The 18,336-nt window shown below is 38.8% G+C and overlaps 1 pseudogene; it reads left to right on the top strand.

Moving 5' to 3' along the window:
- The first annotated feature begins 483 nt into the window (after positions 1 to 483).
- On the top strand, positions 484 to 17,371 carry LOC120861578 (annotated as a pseudogene).
- Positions 17,372 to 18,336: the final 965 nt, after the last annotated feature.

Here is an 18,336-nt window from a genome sequence, read left to right as displayed (position 1 = left end):
ACACTTTTATGGCTGTCATATTATATAAGCTTTAGTTGAGAGGATACATCTTTGGGTGGAAGACAGGGAATAATTATTTTTCAAGGGCAAGATGACACAATAAGCCTTACATGGCCACAGTACCATCCTTACCGACATATACAAAATAACCTTACTTGAAGACAGTAATGAGAAACAAATTCAAAGTTTGAGAAAACCATAGACAAAGGAGCCCAGTAGGGCTACTTTCTACCATATGTGGAGATCATATATTCCAAACCAAGGTTGAGTTTTAGCTAACACAAGCACTCTCAAAGTTAAAAGATTAAAAGAACTAAGACTGAAAACTCTATTAACAGGGTCATCCAAACAGACTGCAGGTAAATTTTTAGAAATATTATTTTCCCCAATAATGTATGTATTTCTTTATTTTTATTTCTTTTTTGTTGCTAGCCTTCAGTACATCCTGAAAAAAATATATAAATTTTCCAGAATATGATCAAGATGATTAGGCAAGAAAGTGTGGTGATACAGTCACCTATCTTGGTCCAGTATAGGAGTTGTCCTGGTGGAACTAACAGAGAGGTAGAAAGAGTAGTTACTAAGGATGGTCTTCCATTTGGGCCATATTCTCACAGGTAATTATCAAATGAAATATCCTTACACAGTGCTGAGGAACTAACATAAAAATTAGGCAAAAAAACAAAGGGAAAAAAAGACTAAATTACATCTCTGTCCAACTGTCAGGTTAAAACATGTATATTAGTGTTTTATTGTTGCAGTAACACATTACCACAAATCTAGTGGACTAAAACAACACACATTTACTATCTCACAGATTTTGTAGGTCACAAGTTAGGGTGGGACAGGGTTTCATAAAGCTGAAATCAAAATGTTGGGAGGGATGCCTTTCTTAATGGAAGATCTGGAGAATAATCTGCTTCTAAAGTCATTCAAGTTGTTGGAAGGTTCTACTTCCTCGTGACTGCAGGACTGAGGTCCTCGTCTGTCTCCTTTGCTGTCAAAGATTTGTCATTGCTCCTAAATACTATCTGTGGTCTTTCTCATGCTTTCCATGTGGCCTCCAATAAGAGTGGATCAAGCTGTTCTCTTGCTTTCAGTATCTCTGATAGTCATTCTGCTACATCTGAATCCAGTTTAGAAAGTTATCTGCCTTTAGGGACTCATGTGATTAGACTGGACTCAGTGAGATAATTCAAGATAATATCTCTATTTTAAGGTCCATAACTTTAATGACAACTGTAAAATCTCTTCTGCTATATGGTGTAACATATCCATATATTCTAAGGGTTTTGATGTACACATTTTTGTGAATCTATTCTGATATACACACAGCAAATTTCCTATGTACACTTTTAAAATCAAAATGAAATTACCTAAATTACTCAAATTTGAGTAAATGTAAAATATTTACACAGGTATATATACTTATATTCATATAAATGCATGTGCACATGCATTTATATGTCTAAATCACTGATGTCAAGATACATTTTTCCATCTACTACCTAATTGCTTCAACTCTACATTTCATTCAAATGTGTGGAAAAATCAAAATATATTTTAAAAATTCATGTTTGGGAACGCATGTACACCCGTGGTGGATTCATGTCAACGTATGCCAAAACCAATACAGAATTGTAAAGTAAAAAAAAATAAATTATTAAAAAAAAATTCAAACACCTTTGAGCAATTTTGATATAAAAAGGCATCAAACAAATCTCATTAACAAAATATCAAGGGACTCTTACAATATCTATATTTAATTACGTACCTGTTCATCAATACAGATAATAACTCTCCCCTTTTCTACCGAAGGATATAGTAGCTTGTTCCAAATTATGGTTACATTTTATGGCTTATATTCAGGTAAACAACATTGTTTTAAAATAGACTGCATCAGCTTGCATTTCTCTGCAGAAAATTCTGGAAGAAATGAAAATGATTTTAACTACTGTACCACTGCCTACATCAAAATAGAATTATAATTATGCTGTAGGTAGCAAACTACTCAAGGTACCTGCAGTGTGCAGATAAAGTGCTTCATTGGCCATCCATTTCCCAGGTGGTTTAGCTTAATCTGCAGATTACGTATAATGCATATTAATCCAAACAGCCCTGAACTCCAGCCATTTAGAGAAAGTACACCTGTTTTGTAATATGATTTTTTTCCTGGTTCTAATCATTAGTACTGGGTATTTTTTAATGTATCTGGAAGTCCATATTGTTACTCTGAAAACACTTATCCAGAATTTTCACCCTTTCAAGATCACCCTACAACAAAGGGAGCGATGATGTCCTGCATGCATGCCTGCATGTCATGTCAGAAGATGTTCAAAGTATCACATCATAGCTAAAAATATGCAAACTCCCAGTCAGCATAAATATATCAGGTAGAAAACTCCAGTTAAGTAGAAAATTCCTACAGTATGAGTTATTATATCCTTGTTTAAAACAATAGTGTCAGAAAAAGAACAAAAAAGCCCATTTCTACAAAAATATTTATGGTTTATATACCAAACTTTCACATATATTTTAAGATACTATGACATTATGCCAGATGAGCTTGTTCATTTGCTCTGTTGATGACACATCATGTATAATAGGTTGACAAGTAGCTAGTGCCTTGGAACACAAATAACAATCTAACAACAAGCAAATAGGATGCCAGCTACCATTTATAAATCTATGTTAGCTTTAATTTTATTGAGACTTACAGATTGGCATAATATTTTTCAGTTTCCAGCTGACTGCTTCAATGTATTTCAGGTAAAATATTTATAAAGATTCCTTAATTCCCAATATCACTTTTAATACTTAACACTTCTTGAATTAAGCAATAGAAAAAAATAAAATATTATTAAATTAAATATATTTTATCTGGAAGAGAATTCTAAATAAAAATAACTTTTAACAGATTTATCTGTAAAATCTCTCTACTTTATGATTTCTAGTCAAATTAAGACCAAATGATTAGACTTAGACATGGGAAAATTTAATTTTCTTACATCAGCCTTGAAAATTATATTAGAAATATTAAAAAATTTTATATAATTCACAGGCTAGCAAGGTAATGCTCAAAATCATTCAAGCTAGGCTTCAACAGTATGTGAACCGAGAACTTCGAGATTACACAACTGGATTTGGAAAAGGCGGAGGAACCAGAGATTAAATTGCCAACATCTGGTGGATCAAAGAAAAACTAGATAATTCCAGAAAAACAACTACTTCTGCTTCATTGACTATGCTAAAACCTTTGACTGTGTGGATCATAACAAACTGTGGAAAACTCTTAAAGAAATGGGAATACCAGACCATCTACTTGCCTCCTGTATGCAGCTCAAGAAGCAACAGTTAGAACCAGACATAGAACAACGACTGGTTCCAAATTGGGAAAGGAGTACATCAAGACTGTATATTGTCACCCTGCTTATTTAACCTATATGCAAAGTACATCATGTGAAATGCTGGGCTGAATGAAGCACAAGCTGAAATCAAGAATGCAGGGAGAAATAGCAATAACCTCAGATATGCATATGACACAGCTCTTATGGCAGAAAGTGAAGAGGAACTAAAGAGCCTCTTGATGAAAGTGAAAGAGGATGGCATCCAGTCTCATCACTTCATGGCAAATAGATGGGGAAACAATGGAAACAGTGTCAGACTTTATTTTGGGGGCTCCAAAATCACTGCAGATGGTGATTGCAGCCATGAAATTAAAAGATGCTTACTCCTTGGAAGAAAAGCTATGACAAACCTAGACAGCATACTAAAATTGCCAACAAAGGTCTGTATAGTCAAAGCTATAACTTTTCCAGTAGTCACGTATGGCTATGAGAGTTGGACCATAAAGAAGGCTGAGCACCGATGAATTCATGCTTTCCAACTGTGGTGTTGGAGAAGACTCGAGAGTCCCTTGGACTGCAAGGAGATCAAATCAGTCAATCACAAGGGAAATCAATACTGAATATTCACTGAAAGAACTTACGTTGAAGCTGAAGCTCCAGTAATTTGGCAACATGATATAAACAACATTGGCTCAATCATCAGAAAAGATTCTGACACTGGGAAAGATTGAAGGCAGGAGGAGAAGATGTCAGAGGATGAGATGGTTGGATTTCAACACTGATTCAATGAACATGAGTTTTGAGCAAGCTTCAGGAAATGGTGAGAGACAGGGAAGCCTGGCATACTGCAGTCCATGGGTTTGTAAAGAGTTGGACATGCCTCAGAGACTGGACAACTATAGTAAGTATCCATGAATCACATTATTATACACAAATGGCACTTTTGGCTAACATTAGTCACTCCCATTTTCTCCTCAAGGATCTTATTTAGCAGGGAAACAATACATTAATTAAGGTTTCTAATAAATTTGTCTGAAATTAATAAATAAATGGAACTTTTAAAACAGGTAAATATTAAAAGTAAGGAAAAAAATTTTTTTCATTTGACTTTAAATACTCTCATTAAACTCATCTTTTTTCTTTTATTCTTGCACTTACAGGCTTATATTCTTGACTGGGATAAATTTTTACCCAGAAAATTAGTGAAACATAAAGATATAATGTTTTATCTATTTTTTTCTCTCATTAAAAAAATAAATTTTAATTAATTTTAAAAGGATTTAAATCTATAAAATAATTTAAATATATTCTATAATACAAAGAAATGGTTTTAAATTTTTAACATAGTTTTAATTTTCTTCTGATTTAATTTCACAACTGAAACCAAATAAAATTAATTTTATGAATAATCCAAAGAAAACAATGTTACATATGAATTAACTAAGGATCAGCCCTGATGTACAATTTTTATATTCATACTTCTTATATAATGTGAAAGAAATCTCTCCAACTCAGTCAGCAACAATTTTTATAGCTGGCATCTTCACTGCATAATTTGAGGGTTTAGGGAATGCTTGAGTGACAGTGAATGGGCTTGCTATATCTCCATCTAAAAATTAACATTCTAATTGAAAATTAAATGTTATTACTTCCAATCATTAAATGATCATCATTTAAAACTTAATTGGCTTACATTTCTAAAACAAGTATTTTCAATGGATTTTGTTGGGATACAAAATTCCAAATGATAGAATTTTTGTGAATACAATGATGAACTTCAATCTCAAAAACACTAAACAAGTCAGTAATCACTGTGTTGAAATCATTATTTTCTGGTATATTTCATGACTTCTATAAACAGTGACAATGCTGTCTTTGTTCATTTGGCCATCCTTCAATCCTGTCACTGAAGTTTCAACTTGAGTCTTTACCCCTTTCTATTAGATTCCACGGAGGAAGTTTTAAAATTCACTTTAAAGTCTTGTCTCTTAATCTTAGTAAGGCATGTCCAACCTAGACAAATCCTTGGTAGACATCTCCATAGTATTATACACAGTTAGTTGAGGGAAAATATATTTTGAATACTTATTAATATTTGGCATCTGTGAAAGATTTCAGTGCATTATTATCTAGAACACAGTGCCTGATACTGTTGTACAATAAACACCAACTCCTAGCAAACATTGAGGACCCCGTTCTGATGGGGAATGGTAGCTTTTCATACTATTCTTTTTTATGCTTTCTACAGGTATGATTCCTATCTTTAAATATTATCTTAGGATGCATAATGAAGGACATTATCTTTCTGATACCTTTTATTACCTTAAAAGTTATGTCTAAAGTGCTTATGGATATTAGTCTATGGTTACTTTTTTCTAAATATTTACCTAATTTACCATGATTTTCTAGTTTTAAATGTCTACAACCTTTGTATATCACTGTATCTTTCCATTGTTGGACATTTAAAGTATTGGAACTGTACTAACATTAGAGAATGTTTGGTTTTAAGATTAGTGCATAACTCATAACTTTTCTCCCTTGTTTTTTTTCAGATTGCACAATTAACTTATAATTACATAATCTTATATGTATATATAATATGTACATATATATTATATGTCAACACAGTATTGTAACCATCCTTTAATTAAAATTTAAAAAATTACAGAATTCTTCAAAAGAACAAAATCAGTGGACTAGCACAAATACAACCAAGCACAATTAAACCAGTAAATAAATGGTCAAGCACCACAAAAATAGGCAGGCCGATCAGTAGAAAACAATAAAAAATAGAGATTAAAATAGATATGAAAATTAAAGATATAATTAAGGCAACATCTCAAATCACTAGTTTTTTTTAATGAAAGAAAACAGCTAAAACATAATAATTCATATGACTTCTTTGAATATACTACATGAGACTTTTAAATAAAATGTAATTTTGAATAAGTTGCTATCTCTTTAGTATTGCACCCATTTCTGTTTTTCTCTATTTCCTTCCTTACTCCCTTCTGTCCTTCATTTCTACTTTACTGAAGCTATACCCCTTCCCTTAATAAAGTGTTAGCACATTATATTTTTCTCTTGGGTTATATTTTCCAGGTAATCTAGGAAATAAAAATATTTCTTTCATTAATTTTATATATAGGAAATATTTTGCCTTTTAAAAATAATTTTAGCATACATTTAAATTTTATACTATCAATTTATCACATAAAAGATTTTCTCTAAGAAATATTATTTGGAATCCACTTTTAATATATCAAATGTCATCTTTAATAATTATGAATAAATATTGTGGTTTCTGTCTTTGGATTAAACTAATATACTTTCTAATACTGAAACCTATTTTCAGTGCCTTTAATGATATCACCTTGGTTTTGATGTTTTATTCTTTTAATATACCAATGGATTGTACTTGCTAAAATTTTATTTTAGGAGTTGTTACTAGTATTTATATTAGAAATAAACTTTTGTATATATGTCAGTTTTTATTATTAATGATATCCTGAATTTACATAAAAATAAAGTGTCCCTTCTGCATTCTGATGAAGAATCTGAATAGAAATGGAATTAGGTTTTTCTTGAGGTTTTGATAGAATAATTATGCAAACACATGAGTCTGGTACAAAGTCTTGGGCAGAATATCCTTGATTCTACTCTTAAATGCTTTGTACAAATGTCTTAGGTGTTTATTGTAACTGGTAAATTTTTATTTCTTTGTATTCAGTGTTGATTTACTTATAATCTATTTTCATTTCCCTTCATTTACTCCTTGTTTGGAGAAGCCAAATATATCACTGGCTTTTGGACAATCCCTGAATAATAAACATATGGCCAGTTCTAAGGGGAGCAGATAATAACCAAAAACTCACTCTTGGGACAAGGAATTGTACAAGCACCCCTCATCAGCCACTACCCCACTTCCCTTTTTCAAAAATGCATAGGATGTGAGTGTATCCACTTGGTTGCAGAACTAATGCCATCTGCTTGACTTATGTGTATGGCTCTTTACTGATTCCACACTTGGGTAGGTAAAATGGATACTTGCTTTTTTTTTTTTTTTTTTTGTCCATCTCTCAAACTTGTAATTTGAGACTTCAGTTTGCACTTAGATAGAGGAGAATTTCAGTATTTGTAATTATACACTATTTGAGCTTACAGAATTGAGGTAAAGACATTCTGCATTGAAGTTTGCCACCAAAGTCAAAGCACTGGTCATAGCAAACACCCTCTTCCAACAACACAAGAGAAGACTCTACACATGGACATCCCCAGATGGTCAACACCAAAATCAGACTGATTATATTCTTTGCAGACAGGGATGGAGAGGCTATATACAGTCAACAAAAACAAGACCAGGAGCTGACTGTGGCTCAGATCATGAACTCCTTATTGCCAAATTCAGACTTAAAATGAAGAAAGTAGGGAAAACCACTAGACCATTCAGGTATGACCTAAATCAAATCCCTTATGATTATAAAGTGGAAGTGAGAAATAGATTTAAGGGACTAGATCTGATAGATAGAGTGCCTAATGAACTATGGATGGAGGTTCGAGACATTGTACAGGAGATAGGGATCAAGGCCATCCCCATGGAAAAGAAATGCAAAAAAGCAAAATGGCTGTCTGAGGAGGCCTTACAAATAGCTGTGAAAAGAAGAGAGGTGAAAATCAAAGGAGAAAAGGAAAGATATAAGCATATGAATGCAGAGTTCCAAAGAATAGCAAGAAGAGATAAGAAAGCCTTCTTCAGCAATCAGTGCAAAGAAATAGAGGAAAAGAAGAGAATGGGAAAGACTAGAGATCTCTTCAAGAAAATTCGAGATACCAAGGGAACATTTCATGCAAAGATGGGCTCGAAAAAGGACAGAAATGGTATGGACCTAACAGAAGCAGAAGATATTAAGAAGAGGTGGCAAGAATACACGGAAGAACTGTACAAAAAAGATCTTCACGACCCAGATAATCACGATGATGTGATCACTAATCTAGAGCCAGACATCTTGGAATGTGAAGTCAAGTGGGCCTTAGGAAGCATCACTACAACAAAGCTAGTGGAGGTGATGGAATTCCACTTGAGCTGTTTCAAATCCTGAAAGATGATGCTGTGAAAGTGCTACACTCAATATGCCAGCAAATTTGGAAAACTCAGTAGTGGCCACAGGACTGGAAAAGGTCCGTTTTCATTCCAATTCCAAAGAAAGGCAATGCCAAAGAATGCTCAAACTACCGCACAATTGCACTCATCTCACATGCTAGTAAAGTAATGCTCAAAATTCTCCAAGCCAGGCTTCAGCAACACATGAACTGTGAACTCCCTGACGTTCCAGCTGGTTTTAGAAAAGGCAGAGGAACCAGAGATCAAATTGCCAACATCCGCCGGATCATGGAAAAAGCAAGAGAGTTCCAGAAAAACATCTATTGCTGCTTTATTGACTATGCCAAAGCCTTTGACTGTGTGGATCACAATCAACTGTGGAAAATTCTGAAAGAGATGGGAATACCAGACCACCTGACCTGCCTCTTGAGAAATCCGTATGCAGGTCAGGAAGCAACAGTTAGAACTGGACATGGAACAACAGACTGGTTCCAAATAGGAAAAGGAGTGCGTCAGGACTGTATATTGTCACCCCACTTATTTAACTTCTATGCAGAGTACATCATGAGAAACGCTGGACTGGAAGAAACACAAGCTGGGATCAAGATTGCTGGGAGAAATATCAACAACCTCAGATATGCAGATGACACCACCCTTATGGCAGAAAGTGAAGAGGAACTAAAAAGCCTCTTGATGAAAGTTAGAGAGGAGAGTGAAAAAGTTGGCTTAAAGCTCGACATTCAGAAAACGAAGATCATGGCATCTGGTCCCATCACTTCATGGGAAATAGATGGGGAAACAGTGGAAACAGTGTCAGACTTTATTTTTGGGGGCTCCAAGATGGTGACTGCAGCTATGAAATTAAAAGACACTTACTCCTTGGAAGAAAAGTTATGACCAATCTAGATAGTATATTCAAAAGCAGAGACATTACTTTGCTCACTAAGGTCCGTCTAGTCAAGGCTATGGTTTTTCCTGTGGTCATGTGTGGATGTGAGAGTTGGACTGTGAAGAAGGCTGAGCGCCGAAGAATTGATGCTTTTGAACTGTGATGTTGGAGAAGACTCTTGAGAGTCCCTTGGACTGCAAGGAGATCCAACCAGTCCATTCTGAAGGAGATCAACCCTGGGATTTCTTTAGAAGGAATGATGCTAAATCTGAAGCTCCAGTACTTTGGCCACCTCATGTGAAGAGTTGACTCATTGGAAAAGACTCTGATGCTGGGAGGGATTGGGGGCACGAGGAGAAGGGGACGACCGAGGATGAGATGGCTGGATGGCATCATGGACTCGATGGACGTGAGTCTGAGTGAACTCCAGGAGATGGTGGTGGACAGAGAGGCCTGTGTGCTGCGATTCATGGGGTCGCAAAGAGTCGGACACAACTGAGTGACTGAACTGAACTGAACCGAACTGAACCAAAGTCATGGCCAGTTAATTGTTACTCTGTTCAGCTGGCTTTGATTTCTATACTTGTGCATATGTTTTTACATATGCTGCACATGTGAGCATATGTAGCTCACAAGGAAAAATAAATGGTTGAGAGCAGGATTAGGGTATTTGGCAGTCTCCTGATACATACCCACTCCAGTATTCTTGGGCTTCCCTTGTGGCTCAGCTGGTAAAGAATCTGTGTGCAATGCAGGAGACCTGGTTTCAATCCCTGGGTTGGGAAAATCCCCCGGGGAAGGAAAAGGTTACCCACTCCAGTATTTTGACATGGAGAATCCATGGACTATATAGTCCATGGGGTCGCAAACAGTTGGACATGACTGAGCAACTTTTACTTTCACTTTGATACATAATAATGCCAACTCATTCTTAACAGTATTTCTAATTTTGTAGTACCTGTTATTAAGTCACCTTATATACTGAATCATTCTACTTTCTCCATAATGAAAAATTTGCTATTGTATATGAAGATATCCTGTTTCCCCTTATTTGCTAGTATTCTGTATCTTTAGACCAGCTACATAAGACAGATCAATTCTTTAAATCCTTTCAGGTACTCAAGACAAGAATATGGTTTACTCTTTTGCTGTTTATTTAGTTTGCTTTTTATTTTGTTCTGAAATACATAATGGAAAAGAGGAAGGCAAAACTGCACAGACGTGCTACTGGCATACTGCAATGAACCACAGGTTAAAATGAAACTCTTCCACATTTCTTAGACACAGCTAGACTTGTATATTTTAAGAATCCTTCAATTGGAGAAAGAAATTCTATCATTGGAGTTGACAGAGACATTTACTTAGAACAGCAGTGAGAAACAGTTGTTTCTAGGCAATTATTTTAAGAAAGTGAAAGTGAAGTCGCTCAGTCCAGTCTGACTCTTTGCGACCCCGTGGACTGTAGCCCACCAGGCTCCTCTGTCCATGGGATTCTCCAGGCAAGAATACTGGAGTGGATTGCCATTTCCTTCTCCAGGGGAATCTTCCCAACCCAGGGATCAAACCCAGGTCTCCCGCATTGCAGGCAGATGCTTTAACCTCTGAGCTACCAGGGAAGCCCTTTTATAAAGGGAAAAAATACATAATTAAGTCTAAGTTGGAAACTACTTATTTGGTTTAGCATTTCGTAGCTATATCTAACGGAGAAGGCACTGGAACCCCACTCCAGTATTCTTGCCTGGAAATTCCCATGGGCGGAGGAGCCTGGTAGGCTGTAGTCCATGGGGTCGCAAAGAGTTGGACACAACTGAGTGACTTCACTTTCACTTTTCACTTTTCATTTTCATGCATTGGCGACGAAATTGGCAACCCATTTCAGTGTTCTTGCCTGGAGAATCCCAGGGACAGGGGAGCCTGGTAGGCTGCCATATATGGGGTGGCACAGAGTCTGGACACTACTGAAGTGACTTAGCAGGAGCAGCAGCAGCTATATCTGAAACTAACAGTTTTCAAAGTATCTTACTGAGGTACTTAATTAATATTTTTTGGTTCATAATCATATACTCTAAAAGAAGGTATAATTCTCATATGATTTAAAAATATCATCTATATTTCAAGTGAGTTTCCTTTGACAATGGCAGGCTTTGATTTTTCTCTATTTCTTAAAAAACTTAATGACATTAGAAAATATTTTTTATGATGAAAGATATGGTTCATAACCCTACAATCTGGTAATCAATTAATATTTAAAATACCAGAAAATTTATATATATATATATATATATATAAAATGCATGGCTTAAAAAGTGTTTAACTTTTGGTTGCCACATGCATGGAATAGTTTTTCCATCCCTTGACTCTGAGCCTATGTTTCCTTAAAGCAGAAGTGAGTTTCTTGCAGGTGGTATATAGCTGGCTCTTGTTTTATTATTATTTTTTTAATCCATTCTGCAGCCCTGTCCTTTGGATTGGAGACCTCAATCTATTTACATTTAGAACAAGTATTATCAGGAAAGGACTTACTAGTAACATCTTATTAATTAGTTTCTAGCTATTTTCTAATTTTCTTATTCATTTCTTCCTCTTGTTTTTCTCTAATGATAATCTTTGATTCCTTTCTCTTTCTCTTTTGTGTATTGACTCTAGGCTTATCCTTTGTGACTGACACAAGGATTACACAAAACATCATACAGATATAACTATTTTATGCTAACAACTTGATCACAGACAAAATTCTAATTTTTTCCCTTTTTATGTTTTTGATTTTCACAATTTACTTTTTATGTTGTATATGCATTAAGAAATTATAGTAGATGTAGTTATTTTTAACAATTTTTTCCTTTAATCTTTGTACAGGTTTCCCCTACTATTAAAAAGTAGAATGTTACTATGAAAACTTTTTAAAGCTGAAATGGCATAAAGTGAAGAAGCAATTACTTTTTTTTTCTTGATTAAGGAGAAATTATCTCTTTGGATTTCTTTTGTTTAGAAAAAAATAGATACTGGTGTAGATCTTTCATAAAAATGAAGTGTTGTAAAGGGAGCTTTTGAAAAGCAGGAGATACCTGCATTAGATTTAAGTGGTTAACATACTACTATAGGGACTTCCCTGGTGGCTCAGTGGTAAAGCATCCAACTGAAGTGCAGGAGACACAAGTTCAATCCTTGGATCAGGAAGATCCCCTGGAGAAGGAAACGGCAACCCACTCCAGTACTCTTGCTCAAGAAATCTCATGGACAGGGAGCCTGGTGGGCTACGGTCCATGGGGTCACAAGAGTCAGACATGACTTAGCAACTAAACCACCATACTACTATATTATAGTATTAGAGTATGCTGAATTTGACTATGTATTTACCTTTACTAGTGTGTTGTGTTTCCATATGTTTTCATGCTGCTAATTAGCATCCTTTCATTTCAGTCTGAAGAATTCCTTTCAACACTTTTTGTAAGGTAAGTCTTCACGTATGCTAAGTTGCTTCCGTCGTGTCTGACTCTTGCACGACTCTATGGACTGTAGCTCACCAGGTTCCTGTGTCCATGGGATTTTCCAGGCTAGAACACTAGAGTGGGTTGCCATGCCTTACTCGGGGGGCCTTCCCAACCCAGAAATCAGACCCACTTCTCTTATGTCTCCCGCATTAGCAGACAGGTTTGTGGGTTTTGGTTTTTTTTCCACTAGCACCACCTGAGAAGCCCAATCAAGGTAATTCTAGCCTTGCCTGCATGATGAAATTTCCCAGCTTTTGTTTGTTTGGGTGTTTTTATCTCTTCTTTATTTCTAAAAGTCCACTTTACCAGATAAACATCCATGGTTAGCAGTTGTTTCTTTTTTTTTTTTTTCCTTTCAGCATATTGAATATACCATCCTGTTCTCTCCTAGCCTCTGATGTTTCTGCTCTGAAAAGTTGCTGATAGTGTTAGAGTTCTCTTGTAAATTATATGCTTCCTTCTTCTTGATAATTTTAAGAATCTTGCTTTGGCTTTGACTTTGACAGCTCTATTAAAAGCGTCCTGGAAAAATTCTCACTGGATTTTCTTGGAGACCTATGAGCTTCATGAAATTGAATGTCCAAAACTCTCCCCAGATTTGGAAAGTCAGCCATTATTTCTTTAAATAAGCTTTCTCTTCCTTCTCTCTCTCTTCCCTTTCTGGGACTGCAATAGTTCACTAACTGTTTCTCTTAATGATATTCCATATATCACACTAGCTATTCTCACTCCTCTTTATTATCCTCTGACTAGTATCTCAAAGGTCCTATCCTCTACATTATATATGCTATTTTATGCTTAATCCATTCTACTGTAATGGATGTATTTCTGTTGCTTTCATTGATGCTTTCTCTTCCATCTTTCAGTTCGTTCACTGTACTCTTCCACTCTAGGATTCTCTTTGATTTGTTTTAGTATATCTCTATGGTAAAGTTCTCTTTTATTTGTGTATTTTTTTTCTGATTTCATTAAATTGTCTTTTTCTCTTTTCTTATGGTCTATAGCTCTAAACTTCCTTAAAAGATTTTAGGGAACTTTTTAGTCTTGCCCCTGTTCCCTGCCCCATCCCCTTCTCTCACTACTTCTTCAAGTAGTGAGAGACAGAGCTGGAGCAGCCTGCTCACTGTAATGAATGATTCTCCCACCTTGAGGGTAGGACTCCATGTGAGCCTATGCCCATGTGAGGGGTGGGCCCCCCAGGTGTCCAGAACCAGGAGCCCCCACCAGGTCCTTAGAGGAGGAAGAGGGAGAGGAGGAGAGGACCGGTCTGTCACCCATCCCATTTTTCTCTTTTATCTTACCGTTGCCACAGCAACACTAGAATTGGTAATATGGCAGAATTCTCTCTGCCCCAGTATGAGGTGGGTTCTGGGGACTGCCATTCAGCCAACACAGCTCCTGTGTCTTCCATGGACTCTGCTTAATTCTGTAAGGACTGGAGAGCTGTGGAGGCCCAGCTTGCAGAACTGGTGGGGCCATCTCCCAGAATCCCCACCCCAGGAGTCTGTACACAGTTTGAAGAGTGACACTATGGGGGCCCACTGGGTCAGTCCCAATGATCCAGACCTAGAGACGACAGTAGGACCCCCTAGGCTATAGAGTGGGGTGGGGGTGATAAAAGGACAGAGCAGTAAGATGACCAGTAAAACCAAGGCCAACCCTGAAGGTGATGGCCCAGTGCCACCTTCTGGCTAAAGGGGTGACTGCTGTTCACTATTAAATCCTGTGCTGTGTGCTAAGTAGCTTCGGACGTTGTTCAAGTCTTTGCGACCCTATGGACTGTAGCCCGCCAGGCTCCTCTGTCCATGTGATTCTCCAGGCAAGAATACTGGAGTAGCCCTCCTCCAGGGTATCATTCTGACCCAGGGATCGAACCCACATCTCTTATGTCTCCTGCACTGGCAGGCGGGTGCTTTACCACTAGCGCCAGCTGTGAAGCCTTGACATGGATGTAAAACTTGGCCAGGTGACTCTCTGAAACCCATGCATTGCCCCAGGATAGCTTTCCAAGACCTTCAACCTTAATACCATGCATGATGTAAGCTCAAAACAGAGACATATGTGCTGAAAATGTGAGAGCCTCAGTAGACTCACTTTCAGAGTTTCAATGGCATGGCATTTGTTTATGGCCAGATAGGCACTGGCAGACATACCATGCAGGGGACCTGGACAGAATCCAGGTGACAAGGTCATCCCCAATACCTCTGAGCACTTCCTCTATTTCTTGCACTCATACTACCAGCAGTGCCTGGTCCAGTCCTCCCAGCTGGAGATATACCTAGAAGAGATTTGAGACCTGCTGTCCAAGGAGCCCAGAAGGAACCTAGAGCTCATGGAGAATGCTGAGGCATCTACCACAAGGATTTCTCCTCCTTTGTAACCAAGAATGTCAAGGAGATTCAGCATATGATGAAACTATGAGAGCAGACTCAGGTCATGGGCAACACACACATGAATGAAATCAGCTCGTGCTCCTACTCTACTTCCTCACCACCATGGGGTACAGTGGCTGTGATGGCCAGGACCACAGCTGTTTGGAAAAACTCAACCTTGTTGAACCTGGCCAGGAGCAAGAGGTAGAACAAAGCAAATCTCTACTTAGCTGAAGGGACAGCCACACAGTCCATGGGTAGTGATGCCAGTGGAGGTGGTGGAAGAGAACGGCATAAGGAAGCTTCCAAAATAAACTTCTCTCTGTCTTCCCTGGGCAATGTAGTTACTGTCCTGGTGGGCAACAGGAGCACCCACATCCCCTATTAGGATACCAAGCTGATTTGGCTGCTCTAGAACTCTCCACGGAGAAGGCAATGGGCACCCCACTTGAGTACTCTTGCCTGGAAAATCCCATGGATGGAGGAGCCTGGTGGGCTGCAGTCCATGAGGTTGCTAAGAGTCGGACACGACTGAGCAACTTCATTTTCACTTTTCACTTTCACGCATTGGAGAAGGAAATGGCAACCCACTCCAGTGTTCTTGCCTGGAGAATCCCAGGGACGGGGGAGCCTGGTGGGCTGCCATCGATGGGGTCGCACAGAGTCAGACATGACTGAAGCGACTTAGCAGTAGCAACAGAACTCTCCTGGGGGCAAAGATAAGCTCATCATAGTGGCCACCCAGGTGCCAGTTTCTTACCGGCTACAACAAGAGCTTCTCCAACCACTGCTTTACCAACAAAGACAAGGAAATCAAGAACAACCTCTGAGTGCACGAGGACCCCAAAGACACATTGCTGTATGAATTCCAGGAGATCACCTACCTGAAGTCTCATCTGGAGAAGAAGGAGATGCTGGAAAACTGGCTATGGAGGAAGAGTAGCAGCATAAAGAACAATAACATGAAAAGTAGCTGTATAGAAAGCATCATGTCAGCCCTGGTAGGTTACCAGAAAGGGCCAGTAATAAAAGTCTGGGAGGCCAAAGAAGAGGATAACAACATCAACCACCAGCACCACCACCTGCCCCAGCCTCCTGGAGCTAGCCTTGGATGAAAACATGGAAAATTACCTTCAGGTGCGTGAGCAGTGACTCATGGAAGAGAAGGTGACCAGCCAGGATGACTGCAGTCTTATGAGTGAGAACAGGCAGAAGCTGCTAGGGATGAAGGAGAAGGTGCTGCAAGACCTATGGTAGGAGCAGAAGGCCACAGAACTGCTTGCAGTCAAGTACAAGGCCATGGAAAGTGAGCTTCTCTACTGGGGCAAGAACATCATGAATCACACCAAAGAGAAGACACTGAAACTGAAGAGTGATGAGACTGCAGAACAGAAATACCATGAGCAGGAAATACAGCCGGAGCTGATGATCTGAGATGAGGAAGCAATGTAGTTTCAGGCTACGTACACATCCATGCAGCAGGACATGGAAGTCAAACCCAAGAAACTCATGAAGTTCCAAGTCAAACAGCAGGTTGTGAAGGCAGAGACCTGGGGCCAACATGATGAGTATATCCACATGTAGCAGAACCTGAAGAAGGCAAAGAATGAGGAGACCTAGGAACTCAGGTTCAAGTACCTAATCACTGAGAACTTCATCCCACTTGAGGAGAACAAGATTATAAACTTGCTTTTCCTGGACTATGAAGAAAAGCAATAGAAGGTCCAGCCAGTTGTGCCAGGTGGATTTAATAACAGCTAAAAGAAGAAGCATCCCATGACTGCAGTGGGCTACACGAGGTCTATCAGCCAGTACTCTTGGGGTGCCTTGCCATCCTAGCTACATGGCTGAAAGTATGGGTTGACCTTTTTGGAGTTGGATATATCCCCTCCAGCTGTGTTTGTGTTGGAATTCTCTCATGGTCAAGAACAAGATTCCCCATGCACTACATTTGGAAAGGCTCATGCAGTTAAAACAGATTTCTGGAAAGAACATCTACCTGTAAAGTCTGAAAGTCCAGATCCTGGTCCCAGAGTCCTCAGTGGCCTCCAGGTGCCAGCACACATACCCCAGCGGCCTCTGCTATGCTGCACACCATGACAATTGTGGACCAAAATGACAATCTTCAGTCAGGCTACCCATCTGACAGACTCCTGGGATGGTGCAGCTAACCCTAGGGATCTGCCCTGAAAGCACAACTGTCAGTGACCACGTCTCCTCCGAGGTGACCAACCCATTGACCGGCAGGCCAGATACAAAGCTCTACCTGCAGGGGTCTGCCGGCTTTGCCCTCCGTGTGCTCTTGAAACAAAAGGAAACTCCAGAATCTTAAGTTCAGAGTGTTAGGTAGTTAGAATAGGGAAAAGGAGTCCAAAATAGTGGCGGCTAAAGGACAAAGAAGGGAAAAGCTTGCGAAAATAGGACAAAGGAAGGTCTGAAGACTGGAGTGAGGACCTTAGGTAAAACAAACAACACTCCTGGCTAGCCTGATTTACATAGGGCAGGCCCAGTGGGAGGAGAAAAAGCGTTTACAAAGAGGAGCCAAAATTGTGCCAGAGCCTCTCTTCTCTTTGTGTCTTTTGGGTTGGCATGCCTTCACACCTCAAGGATATCTTTTCCTTTACTTTCTCAATAAAACTGAGCTGTAACACAGAGCTGTAACACTGCTCTGTCACTTCAAATTTTTGTTGCCAAGAGGTAGAACAGAACCAAGGAAATTACACACTCTCCTGACAAGAGTAAGATGGGAGCAAGGGTGGAGTGGAGGTGGGGATGGTCTCCTTATTGATCTCTGACTTCTGGAACATGTCCATCCCTGAGATAGCAGGGTTCAACACGGCTGACTCACGTTTGTGGATATGCCTGCTGTGCTATTTGTATATGGAGTTTTTGTGATTGTTGCTGTTTTACAAGTTTACTTTGACACCTGGGGTGTAGAAAAGTTCTCTTTCCTCTAGACACGAAGTCCCGAGAGGAAGGGAACACACCTATTCAAGGCTGCAACAAGTGGGGAGGGGCGTCCAGCCTCGGGCCCACGGGATGAGGGGCGCGGAGCACGCAGTTCGAAGAGGCTGGCAGGGCTGTGTTACCGCAAGAAAACAGCCCAGCGGCCTGGCAGCCAGAGAGAATGGTGCTC

Source organism: Oryx dammah, unplaced genomic scaffold (genome assembly GCF_014754425.2).
Source record: "Oryx dammah isolate SB20612 unplaced genomic scaffold, SCBI_Odam_1.1 HiC_scaffold_3, whole genome shotgun sequence".
Classification (NCBI taxonomy): Eukaryota; Metazoa; Chordata; class Mammalia; order Artiodactyla; family Bovidae; genus Oryx; species Oryx dammah.
This window is presented reverse-complemented; position numbering and strand designations above follow the sequence as displayed.